We start from the raw sequence: 20023 nt of genomic DNA, 5'->3' as shown, positions 1-20023 counted from the left end.
TCATTTGTAATGCAGTTTATTAACATGGGAGTTCAAAAAAAAAGAAGTTAATTCCCAAAGTTACCATTAAATTTAGGGCAGACAGGTACTGAATTTTCTTTTTTTAAACAACTTTTTATTTGCGTTTACAGTCAAAAAGGTACCGAATTTTTTTATGTACCTGTTGTGTTAATAAGTTTCAGACTGAATGCATCAGCTCTTTTAGATCGATCCATTTGCAGGGGATTTTGGGAATTTGGCATAGGTCTTCTACAGGTTGAAATAGGGTTGCCTAGGAAAAGTCCCTATAATAGATGTCCATCCTCATTACTGTCACAGTATTCTTTACTTCTGGGATATACTGCTGAGGATAGCCTAACATCCAGCCAGCATGCCACAGTCTTTATACCTTCCAGACATTGTACATCAGACGTATGTCCTGTGTGGAAGGCATGATGTACCAGTGCCTAATCCTCAGAACTTCTTTGCCACCATTCCAAACATTAAGTCTGAATTAGATCTATGTGCTATTCGCCAAGCTGGTATATCTACCAAGGCTTCCTTTTTCCTCGGTAGTTTGTTTTCATGTCATCAAGCAATGGTAAATGTAAGTGTGAGAGGCAGATTTTCTATAAAGGCAAACCCAAGAAGTGCCTTTTTTGTTTGGGTGCTACACACGACCATACACATTGTGAGATTTGTCAGGCATTTGCCCCTAAGACACTCCACAATCATCTGTTATCCTTCTCAATTTATTTAGAAAACCAACTGAAGAAAAAATATAAAAAGGCACATATTGAACTTGCTGCTGTCCAACCTCCACCAGACGTCACCCTTAGGTTGGAAAAAAAACCTGAGGATCATCTGGTGCAGAAGCCAGTTCCATCTGCCATGATCCAGTTGGAAGCCAATATGAAGCTTGTCTACCCGCATCTCCACCGAGGCTGTGCATACCTCTGGTACTGGTGTAGAGGGGGAACCCTGGCTGATTATATCCTAGGACCCTAGAGGGATTCCCCAAATATTAGCTAGAGAAGAAGTGCCTGGTACCCTAATTGAATCTAGGCAGGGGTGGAACCTCCTGGATTTGTTAAAACAGATGTTCCTTTAAAATAAGAAAAAAATACTTGCCTTCTGTGGCTAAGGATCCTTACAAAGATTACAAAGAGTGTTAGGACTTTATTCAGGGGCTGTTTAATGCTGCTATGGCCCTGACCCCCAGAACTGTCTGTCCCTGCTTCTGCTCTCTGGTCTTCAACCCCTTCTAAGAGGCCTAGGGATTCTGATTCTTTTGATGAAGAATTGTATTCAGGCTAGTAATACTTGGCATATTCCTACCAGTTCCACTCTTTTCTAGTCCTGAGTTCTGATGAAGAAGATTCATTGTCCCTTGAATTTTCTTTTGAAGAGTTATCTTTTGGGGATACAGTGGTCTGTATGATGGAACGCTTTAAGTGGGACTGTTCCCAGGTTTCTGAGGTTCAAAGGAGATATCATGAACTGTTACAAATGGACTTGTCCACCAGACTTTCTGGCATCATTCCTGTTTTAGCTGCCCTTTTGGATACATTTGCAGCAGCTTCTCAGGCACCTGACTCTTAACTCTCCAGCCCCTAAGAAGCAACAAAGATTTTCTAAAGTCCTTGAGGATCATAGGTAATTGTATAAAATACGTCCTCCTGATCCTTCTGTTCTTTCCATGTCAATAGATAAGCTATCCAAACTCTTATTCTCTTTCAAGGTTTTACCTTCTGACAGACACCCATGCTATGGAGATGTATGGGAAAAACTGTATACTTCTGCTACTTTGGCATTTATGGCCATTAATTATTAGGCTGACATGGCTAGATGCGTCCTGCCTCTTCTCTTCTAGCTTTGGGAGGTTTTGGCTAATATGCCTGGTTCGGACAGTAAGACGACTTCTTTCTCTCCTGTGTTCTACCTCTCAAGTGGTTCGCTATTCCATCAAATGCAGCTGTGATGCTGCTGATTCCTGCTGTAGGGCAGCTGTATCTGATTCCATCATGAGGAGATATTCTTGATTGAGCCTTTAAGATTTACCTGAGGATATTAAGGCCGAACACTTAGATTCCACCTTTGACAACAGAACTTGTTTGGCACTGTTGCTGCAGAATTGTTGAAACTCTTTAGGATAAGGGTGGTAAAGTTATGCAAAACCTTAGACAAATATTTGTTTCACCTCTACCTAAGTTCCAGAGGAACTACCCATCTAAATCTTTTTTTTTTTTTTTTTTTTGCCCATAGGCAACCTAGATAACACATAACCTGTTAGGAGCAAGAGGGTTTCTAAGTCGATTGGATTTTAAACAGCAAACACAGGTGATCCTGATGAGTAAAGGTCATGAAACTACAAAAACACAAGGTAAGCAGCAAACAACAAAGTTGATCACCAGGTCTGAAGAATTGGCTATTAGCTGTGAAAGCACGTACACTCTTTTATTGTTTTTTATTTTTTATATTAAAAGTTTGCACGTTTCAGCTGTGGTGGTCGAGTTTGTTGTTGGCTGCTTTCCTAAGCAGATTTTCCCCAGACAAAACCACTCAGTTCTAGAAGCCAAACACCTTCTTTTCCTGACAAATCTGCCTCTATCTATCTTCCACCCTTCCCTTTCCCTTGGCTAGATTCTTTTGTCCCTCAGGCTAAGCCTTTATTTTCTTTTCTTGTTTGGCACCACATAACCACAGAGGCTGGAGTTCTTTCCATCATCCAAAATGGTTATTTCATAGATTCATTGGTGTGTACTAGGCTAATGGCCCTGGGGCCTTTACAAGCCTAGCCACAAGATTACCCTGGCATAGTGCCACCCGACCTTAGTTCCCAGTGCCTCTGTTGAGTAGAGCCACTGGAGTTATCCCTGGGGTGAATTTTCTGTTTCCCATCCACTAATCAAGATTTCTCTTGAAGAAGGTCAGCAAGGTGCTCTGCTTGACATGTATGGGAAGTCTGTTCCATAGCATGTGCAGTCTCTGGGTTATGAACCTGTCCCTCCAGCATGTTCTTTTAATTGTGGTAATGAGGTTGAGGTCTCTGGAGCGTGTGGTGTGGAGGAATTGGGATTTCTTTAGATATAGCATTTCTAACAGGGCTGAGTCAGACATGGCTTTGTAAGTCAAACAGAGATCACCTCTAAGTAGGTAATATGATACAGAGAATAGTTTGAGTTTTTTGAGTCTGTCTATATAGGACAAGTGTTTAAGGCCTAGGATCCTCTTTGTGAGGTACTTTTGCGGCATTTCCAGTTGTTGCAGGTGTCTAGTGAGGTACGTGCCAAATGGGGCATTGTACTCGATGATTGGCCTAATGAGGGAAAAGTAGAAGGAGACAATGACCTCTTTCTTCCTGGATGCAAAACCCTTGGTAATGAGATATGCCACATAGAAGGACTTCCTGACCACAGTGGCAATGTGGTGATCAAAAGAGAGGTTGCTGTCAACCTATGTTCCCAGATCTCTTATAACGCCTTCTGTGTTCAGTGGACTACCATCAATGTGGTAATTCATGGGAACCGGGTTTTTCCCAAAAGGATGACAACACATTTTTTGGCATTGAGCTTAAAGCCATGGTTCTGACATCAGTCGCTGGTCTCAGTGAGGCCATTCTGTAGGACTTCAACTTCACTTTGGGAGTTTATAATAACTCCCAACTTGCAATCGTCTGTGAACTTTGTCAGCTAGTGTCACTTCGTGTTATCCTGGACTTCAGAGAAGTAGATACCAAGCAGGAGAGGACCCAGGACCGAACCCTGTGGGACTCCACTCATGACTAGTCAGCATTCTGACTTGGGATCAGTTACTTTCACACTGTGGGTTCTATCTGTGAGCCAATTTGCAACTTACCTAGTGATATAGGGGTTGATGCCAAGCTTAGTGAGTTTTTCTATAATTCCTTAGTGGGGAATGGTATCAAAAGCCGTTGCCAGATCAAGGTAGGCTGTATGAACCACCTTGCCTTCATCCACAGCTCTGGTGACTGACTCAAAGAAGTCAACCAAGTTGACCAGGCATGATCTACCCTTTACAAAACCAAACTGTGTGGGATCCAGAGTTTGGAGATTCCCTATATCCTTGTTTTTTAGGTCCATGATGATGCATTCCATAGCTTTGCATATCAGACTCGTTAGGCTAATGTGGTGATAGTTCCCAGGGTCTGTAGTTGCTCCTTCTTTGTGGAGAGGGATGACTGTAGCAGTGCACCATTCGGTAGAGACAAAGCCTGAGGTGAGGCTGTGATTGAACAGGGCACACAGGTGAGGTGCCAGTTCACTCTGTAGTTCATGAAGAACACAACCAGGGATATTGTCAGGTCCCATAGAAGCTGTATTTTTGGCTTTGGACAGTGCTGTTTTAACCTGTACAGCAGTAATACTGGGTGCCTGGCAATCTACTGGTATTGTGATTGGTCCTTTGGGAGGGGAGAGAGGGGTAAAGTTGGCACTGAATCTGTCGGCCAATAAACTGGCAATATCTGTTGGCTTGGTATAGGAGGTACCATTGTGCAGTAGCTCAGAGCAAATCTGAGTATTGCCGTGGAAATTCTTTACATAACTATAGAAGGCTTTGTGGTTGTCTTTACTATCTGCTGCAATTCTGTTTTCATAGCTACCTTCTGTTGTAGAGTAGTTTATGGCAGGGGACCACCAGATTGGCTTCCTTTTTTTGGAGGAGAGTGTCTTGGTTCTATTGGGTATTGCGAGATCCATGCATTTGTATATGTGTTCGTACAGTGCATTGGTGTATGACTCTACAGTCATGCAACTATTTTCCATTTGCATGGGTGCCGTGAAGTTAGCCACCTCTGTTTATAGGAGCCCAAGGTTAGCTTTGGAGAAGTTTTTCATTGTGGTTACCTTTGCGGGGGTGGAGGTGGGAGGGATAAGGATTTCCAAGATGATTAGTTTGTGGTCGTATCTAACCAGGGAGGAGCTGGCTATTGGCATAGAGCAACAGTTGCCCATGTTAGTAATGACCAGGTCAAGGATGTTGCTACCTCTAGTGGGGGTAAGAACGAGCTGGTCCAGGGCATTGGAATTAATGAACTCCAGGAAACGTTGGGCAAGTCTATTGGTATATGAGCAGTTTATCCACTTAATGGAGGGGTAGCTGAAGTCGCCTAGTAAGAGGGTGTTAGGTTGTACCCTAATATTCTCCAGTGTGCTTAGGAATGTGGAGTGCGAGTCTTGGGACATGGTTAGGGACCTATAGCAGGCTACGACCTGAATCGCCGTCTTATCTAATGTTAGCTGCATCTGAAGAATCTCTGATACGTTATGTTGGGCTACCAGTCTGGAGGTGTGCGCATCCTTTATGAATATGGAGACATCACCGCCTTTGGAACTTTGGTCCAAGTTCTGGGTCCAAAAGCTGTGGAATGAGTTATAGCCTGGTAGTGCAGGGATGCTTTCTGCTGCCTTGAACCAGGTCTTTGTTACAGCACAAATGTCAATGTTCTCCATTTCAAGGAATGCTTCGAGCAAGTGCATTTTGAGATTGAGAAGTCTAGCGTTGAGTAGCATGACCCTCACATTGCATTTATTTGTAGCTATTGTGGGGGTAATTTGGTCTTTGGAACACAGCCTAAAAAAGGCACTACAGGGGTGGCAAGAGCCTTGGCCAGTAACCAAAAGCCCAGGAGAGACAGATGCAGGCCATCTCTAGCAAAGCATCGAGGTCTGTCAGTCATGTCATCCCAGGCAGACAGATACTCGATCCCCTTAGAATGACACCAGAAACTTAGCCAGTTGTTGAAATCAATCATTTTCTGCTTGAACTGTGGTATCATGCTAGGTGATGGTAGGATGCTGCTCAGGGCTAGTGTCATATCTACCTGGGCTACATAATCCGAGAGCTCCTGTATGTCTCTTTTCATGTAGTCCAGGGAGGTATTTCTCAGGTCATTCACACCCACATGTACAATGACAGAGTCATATTTGTACCTGTTGTTGAGGGACCTGAGTGTGTGTGTTATGTGGTGGATCCTGGCACCTGATTGGCAGCTGATTGTTACTTTCACCTTATTCAACCTAGTGAGTGGGATATCAATGTGCCTCACTATCGAGTCACCTATGACTAGTGTGTTTGGCATGCTGTTTTGCCTTAGGGACTTTGGTTGAGTGGCACACTGTTTAGGAGAGTTATATGTCTCATGATTAGTGTTGTGTTGCGGTGGTCGAGTGCGTTTCTGCCTTGGAGGCCTCTGATGCTTGGGAAGATTTTTATTGAGAGCCTCCGCGAAGGTGGGTGTGTGGTTTGCATTTTTATGTGAAGGCATTGCTGGTGTGTGTTTGTGTTCCATGTGGTGTGGTGCAAGTGTTGACCTTCTCCTCTTGACCAGCTCTTCCGGTCTTGGCTAGAGAGTGTGAGGCTTCCAATTTGGATATATAAGTGCATTTCTTGCAAGTCTGAGAGTTGGAAGGTAAGAGGAGAGGGTTGTCGGTGTACATGAGGCAGTTGCTACATTGCCTTAGGATTCCCAAGTTCACCAGGTTAATAGGAGAAAGTACAGGGAGCTGACATTTAGAGATGCCTGGTGGGGTGGGCATTGATAATAAGTACTGGATCTGTTTCCTTGTAGAATGTTTAGTGCTGGTAGCACTTTTGTGTGCTACAATAATTGCTACAAGACGTCTGGTAAAGTGCTGGACTAATAAGCTCGTATAAGTGCAGGAGAGGAGAGAACTAATAGATCTAAGGGAAAAATTGAAGTGCATACTCTGGCACTGTTCAGAAGCTTACAAACAGTCCTGGATACAGCAAGTCGATATCTGGACTAGATTAGTTACAGGAAAGGTGGGAAACAAGTGCAAACCTGGGCTTTTAAAACGGAAAGTTGAAAGAGATGGAAAAACTATCCAAACGGCCAATAAACTACAATTTCTGGTCCAGGAACCACTCCTGTTGTGGTAGATAGGCTACCTAGTGCTGACCACTCTCACTGATAAGCTAGAAGGCTTCCCTCCAACACAGAAAGGCTTGGGGGGCTCAGAAGCTTACAAACAGTCTTGGACACAGCAAATCTGTATCTGAACTAGACTAGTTACAAAAAAGGGGGAAAACAAGTGCAAATGTGGGCTTTTAAATCAGAAAGTTGAGAGAGAGAGATAGAAAAACTTCCCTAACAGCCAATAACTTCAATTTCTGGGCAAGAAACCACTCCTTATATGGTAGATAGGTTACCTAGTGCTTGCCATTCCCACTGATAAGCTAGCAGGCTTCCTCCAACACAGAAAGGCTTTCAGAGCTTAGGAGCTTACAAACCGTCCTGGATACAGCAAATCTGTATCTGGACTAAACTAGTTACAGGAAAGGGGGGAAACAAGCTTAGAATTTTTTTTTTTTTGTAAAATGGAAAAGGAGAAAGCTGGAACAGAAGATAATTCAGGATTAAGAATCTAAGTGGGTTGGCCTTCTCAAATGTTCTCTCTCTATTAGGTAGAATGAGCTAATGACACTAGACTGGGAGGAGTATCCCAGATCAAATATACAGTATGAGTGAGCAAATGCAAAGCCACCAATTATAAGAGCAAGACGGTAGGGAGGGGTGGTGGGAAACTATTACAGCTACTAGCTGTAGCCAATAAATGAAAGTTTTAAATAGATAAAGGAGCAAGGAGACTCTAGAGAATGCTTTTAAATGCAAACAAATCAGTTATATGATACCAGATTAGAACACAGAAACCTAAAAACACACATAAAAGCAAGGATAGAGTACTCACAAACAGAAAATACAACTCTCAGTATGAAAAAGCAGTTTACAGTTAAGTAATTCAGTAAACATGCAATTAGAGTAATGAAACAGTATCTAGCAATGAAAAATACAGTTAAAATAGTACAAAACAGTACATAAATGCAGTGAAACAGTAAAAAAATTTTATAACAGTGCAAAATATAGTAGCTTAACCATGTAGCACAATTATAAGCATTGCAGAAGTGCAATTCAATGAAATAAGTGTAAGAAATACTTATTCTGCTCTTGGAATCTTAAGGAATTTCTGCCTAGTCCTAGTAATGAATCAACATCCACAGCCTGGTAAATACAAGCACACCCATTTGAAGACACGGGATTTATATACCAGACAGGATGGAAGAATCAATAAGCTCGAATTACTACTCATTTATACAAGCCCCTGCTGTTACCCAATCACTCGTGTTACTCTCAGTAATAATGAAGACAACAATTGTATGGCTTGGAAGTCCCTTCCTCCATTTTCCAGCCTTCCTCAGACTCCTTCTTGTCAGCTTCCACATTTTCCTTTAGTCCTGCAGGATCTAATGGATCAGGGAACCATCCAAGCTGTTCACTTGTCTCAGCAGAGAACAGACTTTTATTCCAGAATGTTTCTCATTCCCAGAAAGGAGGGTTCATGGCGGCCCATCTTAGACCTGTCCTTTCTCCAGGTCCCTTCCTTCAGGATGTTGTCTCTTCAGACACTCTTCCCTCTATTGCTTCCTCAAGCTTTTCTGGTATCTTTAGATTTGAAGGACACTTACTACCATATTCCTATTCACCCTCTCATCAGGAAGTTTTTACATTTCTGTTTCTTCTTCTCAATATCAGTTCTCTGCTTTGGCTTTTAGTCTTCTACAGCTTCAAGAGTCTTTACCAAAACTTGGCCCATGTGGTAGCCTTCTACAGACTTCACAGAATTCAAATATTCCCTTATTTGGAAAACCTTCTAATTCAAGCTCTCTCTCAGCAGCTCCTGCTTTAAAATAGACACTTCAGTATGCTTCTTCTCCCAAGGTCCTCTCTTTGACTACTTATTTGCAGTGTATTATTCTTCATATAGTCCTTCCTGCAGGGCAGTTTCTCTGAGCCATTTGTGTACTTGACAGCCACCATTCCCATGATTCCTTTTGCCAGATTCCACATGTGGAAATTTCAGTGGTATCTCAAGACTGCTTGGGTCCAGCACTGCCACCCTCTGTGGCATCTGATCCCTTTCCTACCTTGTCTCAAGATCAAGCTCATTAGATTTCCCTGAATCCAGGTTTGCCATTGCAGGTTCCTCTCCCTGTTTAGAAACTGTACACAGATGCTTTCAGTCACAGTTGAGAAGTCTTCTCCAACAACCTGAAAGCCTAGGGGCTTTGGTCCCATCAGCAAATGACAGACCGTATCAACATCAAGGACATGAGGGCTCTACTACTAGTTCTCTGGGTTTTTCACTCCCTTTGGGTTCCAGGCCCTCTAGAGGTTTTTACAGACAATACCACAGTCGTGGTACATCAACAATCAAGGGGCACAAAATATTTTCTTCATTCCAGGCTGGCTCTTCAGGCTTGGTATTTTGCTGTCCAGCATCATTTGTTTTTTTCAGGTGGTTGACATCCCTTCTAAGCACAATCTGGTAGCAGACTGTATTAGCAGGTTCAGGACAAATCTTCACAAATAGATGCTTCACAGGGAGGTGTTTCTAGACATTGTGCATCATTCGGATACTTCTCAGGTAGATCTTTTTTCTTCCACTCTGAACAGACAGCTTTCGCACTTCTGTTACAGAGTGCCAAGTTCTCTGACTTGCATAGTGGACACCATATATATTTCTTGGCAGAGGATGTTTCTTTATACCTATCCCCATCTTTCTCTACTACCACAGGTCATGCGCAAAATTTTGTGGGATATACCCAAAATCTTACTGGTGACACCCTTTTGTCCCAGAAAGGATCGGTTCCCCCTTCTATTTCACCTGGCCGGAGCAATCATAACAAGTAACCATCACACAAGACAAGGGATCTCTCATTCACTCTCACTTGTCCACCCTTCAACTGACACATTGGGTGATAGGGTTTTGACTCCTTTCAGTCGCTATTTTTCTGAAAAAATTCTTTGGCTTTTACAGGATGCCAGAAAACCCACTGCTAGAAAATCCTATGTGACTAAATGGAAACAATTTTCTATTTGGTGTCTCAAGAATAACCTGGGCATTTTTTTCCTGTGAGGATCCCTACAGTTCATTCTTATTTGTGTGAGTTGCTGAATTCTGGTTTGTCATATTCATCTGTTAAAGTTCATTTGTCAATCATTTCCACCTGACTGCCTCTGAATCCACCTTTGGCTTCTAATTTTGAAGTCAAACAATTTTTAAAAGGCATCTTTCATATCAGGCCTCCAAGAAGGCCTACTCCTCCTTCTTGAGACTTTAATTTTATTTTTGAAAAATTGGCTCATTCTCCTTTTGAGCCTGCTTTTCTTCTTCCTCACAGCGTTGTACTTGGAAGACCATTTTGTTGGTGGCTGTTACTTCCACCAAGAGGGTCTTTGGACTTCAGGCACTCATTGCGGTTCTTCCATTTTTTGTTTTTCACAAGGACAGGGCTGTACTTCATGCTAGTCCTAATTTTATGCCCAAAGTAGTTAATGATTTGTCCTTGAATCAGTCAGCTCATCCTCCTTCTTTAACCCTTTTCCACAGACTTCTAGTGAAAGGGTTTTTCACACATTGAATTTACATAGACAGCTCAGATATTACTTGAACAAGACAGAACATATCACGAAATCTGAGCAAGTTTTTATTTCCTTTCATGCCAAGAAACTGGGTGTGGTGGTGTCTAAGCAAGCTATCTCCTCCTGGATTTCTAAGGACATTTCTTTTTGTTATTCTCTTCATGGCAAACAGCTTTCCTGTTTTGTTCATGCTCATTCTACAGGGCAGTGGCCTCTTCTGGTGCTTTTTTAAGGGTCTGCATATTAGATCCATCCTGGAAGCTGCTACTTTGTCTTCTCCTCTTACTTTTATCAAACATTATATGTTCGATATAATTTCTGGGGATAGGGCAAGTTTTGCCAGGGCTGTCCTTCATGGGTTTGTGGAAGGCTGTTCTCTGCCTGTTCCTCCAATACTTTCCCAATAGCTTTTCTACTCTCCCTATAATAAAGAATGCTGCAACAGTGATAAGGAAAAACATAGTACAGCTGTGTAAGATCTTACCATAACAGCAGACATCCTATTTCTCACTGTTGCCGTATTCTCTCCCTCTTTCCTGCCCCTACTACTATCTGCTGCCCTCCTTCTGGCAGGGGGTCTTTCTTCCATCATCCTTTCCTACTTTTTCTTCTTCTCCTTCTCTTCCTGAATGTACATGTTATTGCTTCTCTGGGGTTGCTCCAGTTCTTCTAGGGTACTTCAGTTCTAAGGATTAGGTGTCCATACGTCACATATATACCTTATGCCTTGTATGTAAGACATACCTCTGATGTATGATACCTGGAAAGTGTAAATCTTTGGTATGCTGGCCACACATCAGGCTATCCTTGGCAAGATATCCCAAGAGTAAATAATACTGCAAAAGTGAGAAGTAAGACCTCTACTGCTATGGTAAGATCTTACACAACTGTACTGTCTCTTTTGTAGTGGGGTGATACCACTAGGCCTGACAAAGAAGATAACTACCTTGTGTCTTGTGGTCAGATTTAACTAGGATGGTGAGATATCTGGTGGAGTAGAGACAGAGATGAGGTTGGTAAATACCAGGTCAATGATATTAGAACCTTTAGCAGGTAGATTTATACTTTCCTGTAGCACATTGGCATTAATACAGTCCAGGAAACACTGGGCATATCCATTGTTGTAGGTGCATGTATAGCACTTAATGCATGGTAACTGAAATCCCATAACAAGAAAGCATTTGTTTAGATATTTAACTCCTCACTGGCATTAAGGTAATTTCCATGATTTTTAGGTTCATAGGTGTGTACTAGGCTAATGGCCCTGAAGTCTTTATAAGCCTAGCCCATAGAAGTGCCCTGGCATTGTGCCACCTGACAACACTGGGGTATGTTAATAGGGGATGTGTAGCTAGCAATGAAGTAACATTTGGATTTGTTAATGGTGATTTGGATTTCCAAGAGGTCCAAGTTAGGGTAAACATTTTTACAAAACAGGGTTATAGTCTACAGTTTCAAAGGAAACCAGAATTCATGATTGCTCCACTTGTCCTAAAAGTCAGCAACATCTAATGCTCATACAGATAGAAAATCTTATAACACAGAGAATCATAGACTTGCTCCAGTCATTACCTTTTGCAGGACAAAGGGTGGTTCCCATTTAGCCAGACCTGGATGATTGTGTCATCCAGTCTGAGTCTCTTGTGTGAAGAAGATAGAAAGGGCACTAAAGGCCACTATGATCTGCCCCCAGGATGTAGGGCTATCCTTGAGCACCCAAACATTTGCAACAACCAGCAATGGAAGTCACATTCCTCGAGCCATTCTAAACTTGGATAAACAAAAATGTTTTCCTACTCTGAGACAAGATCCTGTTCCTAACATATTGTTTCAGTAAGACTGACAGTCACAACAAAATTTCTGCTAAGGAAATCCTCAAAGACTTTTGACTGCATGGCCTCCTGTATTTTGATGGTTCCACTGGCAAGGTTGCATATATATATATATATATATATCAAAAAGTGGTTTGTCAGAAATGGGTTGCCCCACCATACCCATTCCCTAAAGACTAGCACTTCCCTTCTACCTTGCATCAAGAAGGACCTGGCTTTGTAAACTGAGCAGACATCACTGAACCAAGGGAGCTAAGAAACTCCTCAGTCTTTACTTGGACACTTGTCATGGAAAAGCTGAGAGTACAAGGGACTTAGGACAGATTTTTCAGAAATAAAAAAGGCATCAAAAAGAAAGCTGTTTCTCTAACCATTGGAGCATTCAGGTACATGTTATCAGAGAACCGTGCTTATCACAACAGATGATACCTCAGTGACAAGTGGGGAAGGGGGAGGGGTGACCCTGACTTATTTCTTCTGCAGCTTAGATATGGAGGTATGTGAACTGACAAAGATGGTAGGACTGAACCTCAGGGCTCATTGCATCGCTTCACTGAGCAACACCCTGGCAGACTGCATAAGCTGATCAGCACTAAATCTCAAGAAATGGATTTTAAAGAGGTAGGTCTCCTTAGATCTTGTTCACCGATGGAGTTTGCCAGAAATAGCCATTTTTTTCTTCTCCAGAAATCAAGACAACAAAGTAAATGTTGTACACCATGATATCCACAACATATTCTTGGATGACACATGCCTTCTCCATTCTGTAGGTGGGTCTGTATCTGTATACTTTACGTCTTATACACCTAATTCTCAGGGTATTACAAAAGATTTAGAATGAGAGTAAAAGTTATCTTGATAGCACCCTTCTGACCTAGGCACCATTGGTTCTCCCTCCTGCTTAGCCTGTAGAAAGGAAGAACCTATCATGCTACTTCAGCATTTGGACCCCCTAACCCAGAACATGGTGGCAATGATCCACTGAACCTTATGTGTAATTTGGCATTCAGCCTGTCTAAGCATATGGGTTTTGTGGGCATGCTGGGTTCAGGCACCTAGGCAGTGCGACAACCCACTGTGAGACAACTGGAGGTGGACAGATGGCAGTATGGAAGTGTAGCTGCAGTGACAAATGCCTGCAGACAATTCCCTGTGAAAAGAAAAGAACCCCCTGCACCCTAACCACAGGTGTGAGACAAAAACCCCGTATGTGATCTACATACTACAGCCCCTAGAAAACACCGTGTGCAACTAACACTGTAACATGTGCCTAGAATAGGATTCCAAGTGGGCATCAAAGTGGTACACTGAAACCTGTGTGCTGTGGGCAAAGCCTTTATTAATGCAAAATGTAAAGTAATGTGGGAAGTGCTTGGTGCATACTAAACCATGATATATTCATAACTTATAGAAATGTGCCACAGCACGGAGGAAATCCTGCACGTCACTATAGTCACACTTATGTTGCAAGATGTGTTTTAGACGACGCTCCCTTACAACAACTCAGGTACCAACTCCTTTTCCCAATGGTTCTTGGAATTTATAAATTCCAACTCCCTGGATCAACTAATCCATTGTCCCACCAGGGGCTCCAATATCCCAGACCTGGTCATTACCAACATGGGAGACAGATGCTCCACAACAGTAGTCACCCCCTTATTGGTCACGTCTGACTATAAGCAAATCATCCTTGACATCCACATCCAACAGGAGCAGAACTTAACAGATACCCGTCGAGAATCTCTGTTGCGGGGGATGCCTGTGACACCACGAAGGAAGGCAATTGTTGTAAGGGAGCGTGGTCTAAAACACATCTTGCAACATAAGTGTGACTATAGTGACGTGCAGGATTTCCTCCGTGCTGTGGCACATTTCTGTAAGTTATGATTATATCATGGTTTAGTATGCACCAAGCACTTCCCACATTACTTTACATTTTGCATTAATAAAGGCTTTGCCCACAGCACACAGGTTTCAGTGTACCACTTTGATGCCCACTTGGCATCCTATTCTAGGCACATGTTACAGTGTTAGTTGCACACGATGTTTTCTAGGGGGTGTAGTGTGTAGATCACATACAGGGTTTTTGTCTCACACCTGTGGTTAGGGTGCAGGGGGTTCTTTTCTTTTCACAGGGAATTGTCTGCAGGCATTTGTCACTGCAGCTAACCTTCCATACTGCCATCTGTCCACCTCCAGATGTCTCACAGTGGGTTGTCGCACCGCCTAGGTGCCTGAACCCGGGCATGGGTTCAGGCACCTAGGCGGTGCGACAACCCACTGTGAGACAACTGGAGGTGGACAGATGGCAGTATGGAAGTTTAGCTGCAGTGACAAATGCCTGCAGACAATTCCTGTGAAAGAAAAGAACCCCCTGCACCTAACCACAGGTGTGAGACAAAACCCTATGTGATCTACATACTACACCCCCTAGAAAACACCGTGTGCAACTAACACTGTAACATGTGCCTAGAATAGGATGCCAAGTGGGCATCAAAGTGGTACACTGAAACCTGTGTGCTGTGGGCAAAGCCTTTATTAATGCAAAATGTAAAGTAATGTGGGAAGTGCTTGGTGCATACTAAACCATGATATATTCATAACTTATAGAAATGTGCCACAGCACGGAGGAAATCCTGCACGTCACTATAGTCACACTTATGTTGCAAGATGTGTTTTAGACGACGCTCCCTTACAACAACTCAGGTACCAACTCCTTTTCCCAATGGTTCTTGGAATTTATAAATTCCAACTCCCTGGATCAACTAATCCATTGTCCCACCAGGGGCTCCAATATCCCAGACCTGGTCATTACCAACATGGGAGACAGATGCTCCACAACAGTAGTCACCCCCTTATTGGTCACGTCTGACTATAAGCAAATCATCCTTGACATCCACATCCAACAGGAGCAGAACTTAACAGATACCCGTCGAGAATCTCTGTTATGGGGATGCCTGTGACACCACGAAGGAAGGCAATTGTTGTAAGGGAGCGTGGTCTAAAACACATCTTGCAACATAAGTGTGACTATAGTGACGTGCAGGATTTCCTCCGTGCTGTGGCACATTTCTGTAAGTTATGATTATATCATGGTTTAGTATGCACCAAGCACTTCCCACATTACTTTACATTTTGCATTAATAAAGGCTTTGCCCACAGCACACAGGTTTCAGTGTACCACTTTGATGCCCACTTGGCATCCTATTCTAGGCACATGTTACAGTGTTAGTTGCACACGATGTTTTCTAGGGGGTGTAGTGTGTAGATCACATACAGGGTTTTTGTCTCACACCTGTGGTTAGGGTGCAGGGGGTTCTTTTCTTTTCACAGGGAATTGTCTGCAGGCATTTGTCACTGCAGCTAACCTTCCATACTGCCATCTGTCCACCTCCAGATGTCTCACAGTGGGTTGTCGCACCGCCTAGGTGCCTGAACCCGGGCATGCTTCACATGTTAATGGAGGCCAGAAAACCCATCATGAGAAATTGTTATTTAGCAAAATGAAGAAGGTTCTTTCATTGGTGCCAAGAATGAGGACGCAACCCAATTCCAGCACAGATTAGTCTTCACCAACATGTCAGCCCTATTTAAAATTGGTCTGCACCATGCATCTATGGAAGTATCTACTTCAACCATTTCTGATTGTCTGGAAAGAGCCTGCAAGACTTTCTTCACTACCAATGAAACAGTTCCTAAAAGGGGTTCTACATCTGTAGTTTACTCAAAAAAAAGATTGTACTACCTTGGGACCTTAACTTTATGTTAGAAATGCTAACTTCCTCGTTTTGATCCACGCATTTCAATCCCTATCAAACTTGTTTCCTGGAAGATTGCCTTGTTAGTAGCCTTGACCTCTGCTGGATGAATCTCTGAATTGCAAGCAACTTTCATGTGCAGGGAACCCTTTCTAGTGTTCCACAAGGATAGGGTCACCATGCATGCCAATCCCTCTTTCATACCAAAAGTGGTTACAGAACTGTTACTAACTCATTAGTACCTATGTGGTGTAGAATGTCACACCTCTAGTGGTCTACACACATTGTGTATTCCAGAGCATTTTCTGGACCATAAGCTTCAAAAGTGTAAGATGAACAAATGTAACTAGTTTGTGAAGAATAAAATGTATTAAAACAGTACAAATAACATTGTCAGTAAGAAGTATTCTTATATACTATAATAGTGCATTCAACGTCTTTACATAAATACTAATTTATAATGTACGCTAACCTAAAGTTATGCATTTTGTGATACTTTCATATCTTGGAAACCTTACAACCTGGACATGTATTGTTAAAACATTTTTGTTAACTAGATATAAGCTTTCATATGACAAGAAATTTCTCTGTGAGTGCATGTTTATTGAGGCATTTACAGAAATACAAAATGCATGCTTAATTGTATAATTATCCACATAAATAGCACTAGAAATTGGTCAAAATGTGCATTGTACAGTGAAAACTTCAGAGTGAGTTTTCTTCAACATGTGAGGTTTCAGCTGATGTCCTGCAGCAGTTTGTAAGTCACGTGTCTTTTTTAAACATTAAGTACATATGGAAATATTTATTTTCATAATCACTAATGACTAGCAATATCTCAGGTGTACAGCATGATGTAAAAGGGCATAGACAATAAATTTTCCTGTCTCCCACCATGACATATCACACCATACCCCTCAATATTATGTAAGGATCTCGAGTATGAAAATACGAACATAAATATGAAAATAAGTGACAGAGTAATTTCTTTGCTGCAGGACATCCTGTATTGCTCAGTACAGAAGGTCTATCCCTTGCATTGAGATCCTTGACAGGAGTACTTTTTTTTTTTTTTTTTTAGCTGGGGTCATCCTCTTCAGCTCCAACACTGACATTGCCCTTCTGAGTTTACATCAGACTAATTTCCTCCGCATACGCATGATGTCATGAACTGCAAACCTGTGTTTTTCATTTGGCTCAGATATTACTATGACTAAATAACCAGAGTTTGATTGGGCGTACTTTCTGAAACAACAACCTCGTATCTAACCTTACATCTCTGATAAATAATAATTGAATTTAGGTGTGGAACTGTAGAAAACCTTGACTGTAGCAGGTTCATATCTACCTATAAGCCTGATTCTTCTTGGGTATGGGAATAAGTACAGAGCAGTTCATGACCTTAGAAAGTGTAGGTCTTTTTTTCCCCACACTCTCAGTGCAGTAGATCATCTCTTGCCCTAAATTTCAAACTTCCTGGAGTAGGTCATTTATAACCCGGAACTATGTTTAGCTTCATAGATAGCAAATTCATATCTTCCTCTACAAATTATAAGTGTAGCATTCGCCATGCCTGTTATACCTCTCAACCTCTTAGAGCACAAAATCTAGACAAAGCCTAAAATGATGGAAGGACAAATAGGGACAGATTTTAAATATTGCTCTTACAAACTTAGAAACTTGATAGAATAATAAGTTTTGCATTATCATGAATTTTCTGAAGGATGTGGAGTCTTAAACTCAAATATTTGTCATTATTTAATTACTTCAATCCTCAGCTATTTGCCAGAAAAGTACAGATTTTAGGAGGAACACACCAAAAATATGAGGCAAAAATTTGGGCATTCTGCAAAAATCTGTACAGTTGAGAGGTATAATGCTTGTACAGTCAATGGATTTAAATGTTTCCCTACATCTCAGAGATTATGGTCTTGAATTATGAAGCTGGTCTGGAATTATCAAGTTGGAATTGTGCATGGCCTTAAAGACAGTAGAATCATTACTAATCATCATCTCCAATGTCACAGAGTAGTTAACTTATGATTGTTCGGTGGTACACAAGTTCATAAGCAGCAGGCACTTATATTGCTGTGCATCTCCGATATTATGGGGTAATTGAATTAGAAGCATGAATGTATGTACAGTTTCACAAACAGAAGGCTTTGATCTTACCCTGCCTCTGCAATACTTGGAGTAACTGGTTTGAATATTGATCTGTGTGCAGTGACAGAGACAGCAGGGTCATATCCTTCCTATGCCTGCACCTGTCGCCCCTGAGATTCCAAATACTGGCTAAGGCTCTTGCCACCCCATAGTGCCTTTTTTTTTAGGCAAGTTTCAAATGACAACTTTACCACTGTAACAGGTACAAGCAAGCAAAATCTGAGGGTAATGCTACTCATTACTAGAAGTCTAAACCTCAAAATGCACTCACTCGAGGCGCTCCTTAAAATTGAGAATATCGACATCTGTGCAGTGACACAGATCTGGTTCAAGGCTCCAGAGAGCATCCCTGCATTACCAGGCTATAATTCATACCACACCTTTCGGCCAACTAACCTGGACCGAAACACTAAAGGTGAAGATGTGTCCATATTCATTAAGGATATCCACACCTCCAGGCTAGTTGTTTAGCATAATGCATCCAAGATTATCCAAGTGCAACTAACTCTGGGAAAGACCACAATCCAAACTGTAGCTTGCTACAGATCTCCCACCATGCCCCAGGATTCCCACTCCTCATTCATGGAAAATATTAGGGTACAACCTAACACCCTAATAATGGGCAATTTCAACTACCCCACCATTAACTGGGAAAACTACTCATGTACCAACTCTTTTGCTTAATGTTTTCTGGAATTCATAAATTCCAAAACACCTTGGATCAACTTATCCACACCCCCACCAGGGGCAGCAATATCCTAGACCTGGTCATTACCAACATGGGGAACCACCACACCACAGGTCAATTCCTCGTTGGTCAGGACTGACCACAAGCTAATCACCCTAGACATCCACATCCCGCCCCCACTGCCCATTAGGGAAACCACCGTAAAAAAATTCTCCAAAGCCAACTTCACGCCTCTTAAGACAGAAGTGGCAAACTTCACAACACCCATGCAGACGGTCAATAGAGGTACGACTGCTGAATCCTACACAAATGCACTTTATAAGCACTTACACGAGTGCATGGATCATGCAATCCCTAACAGAACCAAGATGCTATCCTCCAAAAAAATGAAACCAATCTGGTGGTCCCCTGCCATAAACAAACTCTACAACAGAAGAAAGAAACTGTTGCAAAAAAGAGTAAAATCCCATGATTGGAGGAACTCCTTGGTCAGCCTCAGTAAGAAGCTGAGATCCCTCATAAAATCCTCCAAAACTAGTTATGAAAACAAAATCATCACTTATTCTAAAGACAGCCACAAAGCATTCTATAGCTATGTCAAGAATCTCAATGGCAACACTCAGATCTGCTCTGAGTTACAGCACAATGGCACTAAATATACAGAACCAACTGATAATGCTAACATCCAGGCAGATAAGTTTAGTGCTAACTTTACCCCCCTCTCACCCCCCTAAAGGGCCCATCTTTATACTGGAAGAATGCAAAGTTCCTGTAATCACAGCTGCACAGGTAAAAACCACACACTCCAAAGCTTAGAACACAGCACCCATGGGACCTGACAACATCTCAGGCTGCGTTCTACATGAACTACAGAACAAACTGGCACCCCCACGTAAGTACTATGTTCAATCAAAGTCTCACCTCGAGCCATAGATGAGGGTAAGGTGGTTCACACAGCCTATCTAGATTTCACCAAGGCTTTCAACACCATCCCCCACTCTGGAATTATAGATAAACTCACTAAACTAGGTATAAATCTCTTTGTCACAAGATGGGTTGCCAACTGGCACACTGACAGAACCCACACTGTGAAAGTAGCAGACTCCAAATACGACTTCAGACCAGTGACAAGTGGAGT

General features: G+C 42.2%; 1 protein-coding gene across 1 annotated transcript in view; it reads left to right on the top strand.

Annotated features, from left to right (window-relative positions):
- PRKN (parkin RBR E3 ubiquitin protein ligase) overlaps window positions 1–20023 on the top strand; it is a 4754857-nt gene that overhangs the window by 198742 nt on the left and 4536092 nt on the right. The gene's annotated exons all lie outside the window — the stretch shown is intronic.

The sequence above is a fragment of the Protopterus annectens genome, chromosome 1.part0 (assembly GCF_019279795.1).
Source record: "Protopterus annectens isolate FY-2018-M chromosome 1.part0, PAN1.0, whole genome shotgun sequence".
In the NCBI taxonomy this organism is placed as follows: Eukaryota; Metazoa; Chordata; order Ceratodontiformes; family Protopteridae; genus Protopterus; species Protopterus annectens.
Note: the sequence above shows the minus strand (reverse complement) of the source record. Positions and strands in the feature narration are given on the sequence as shown.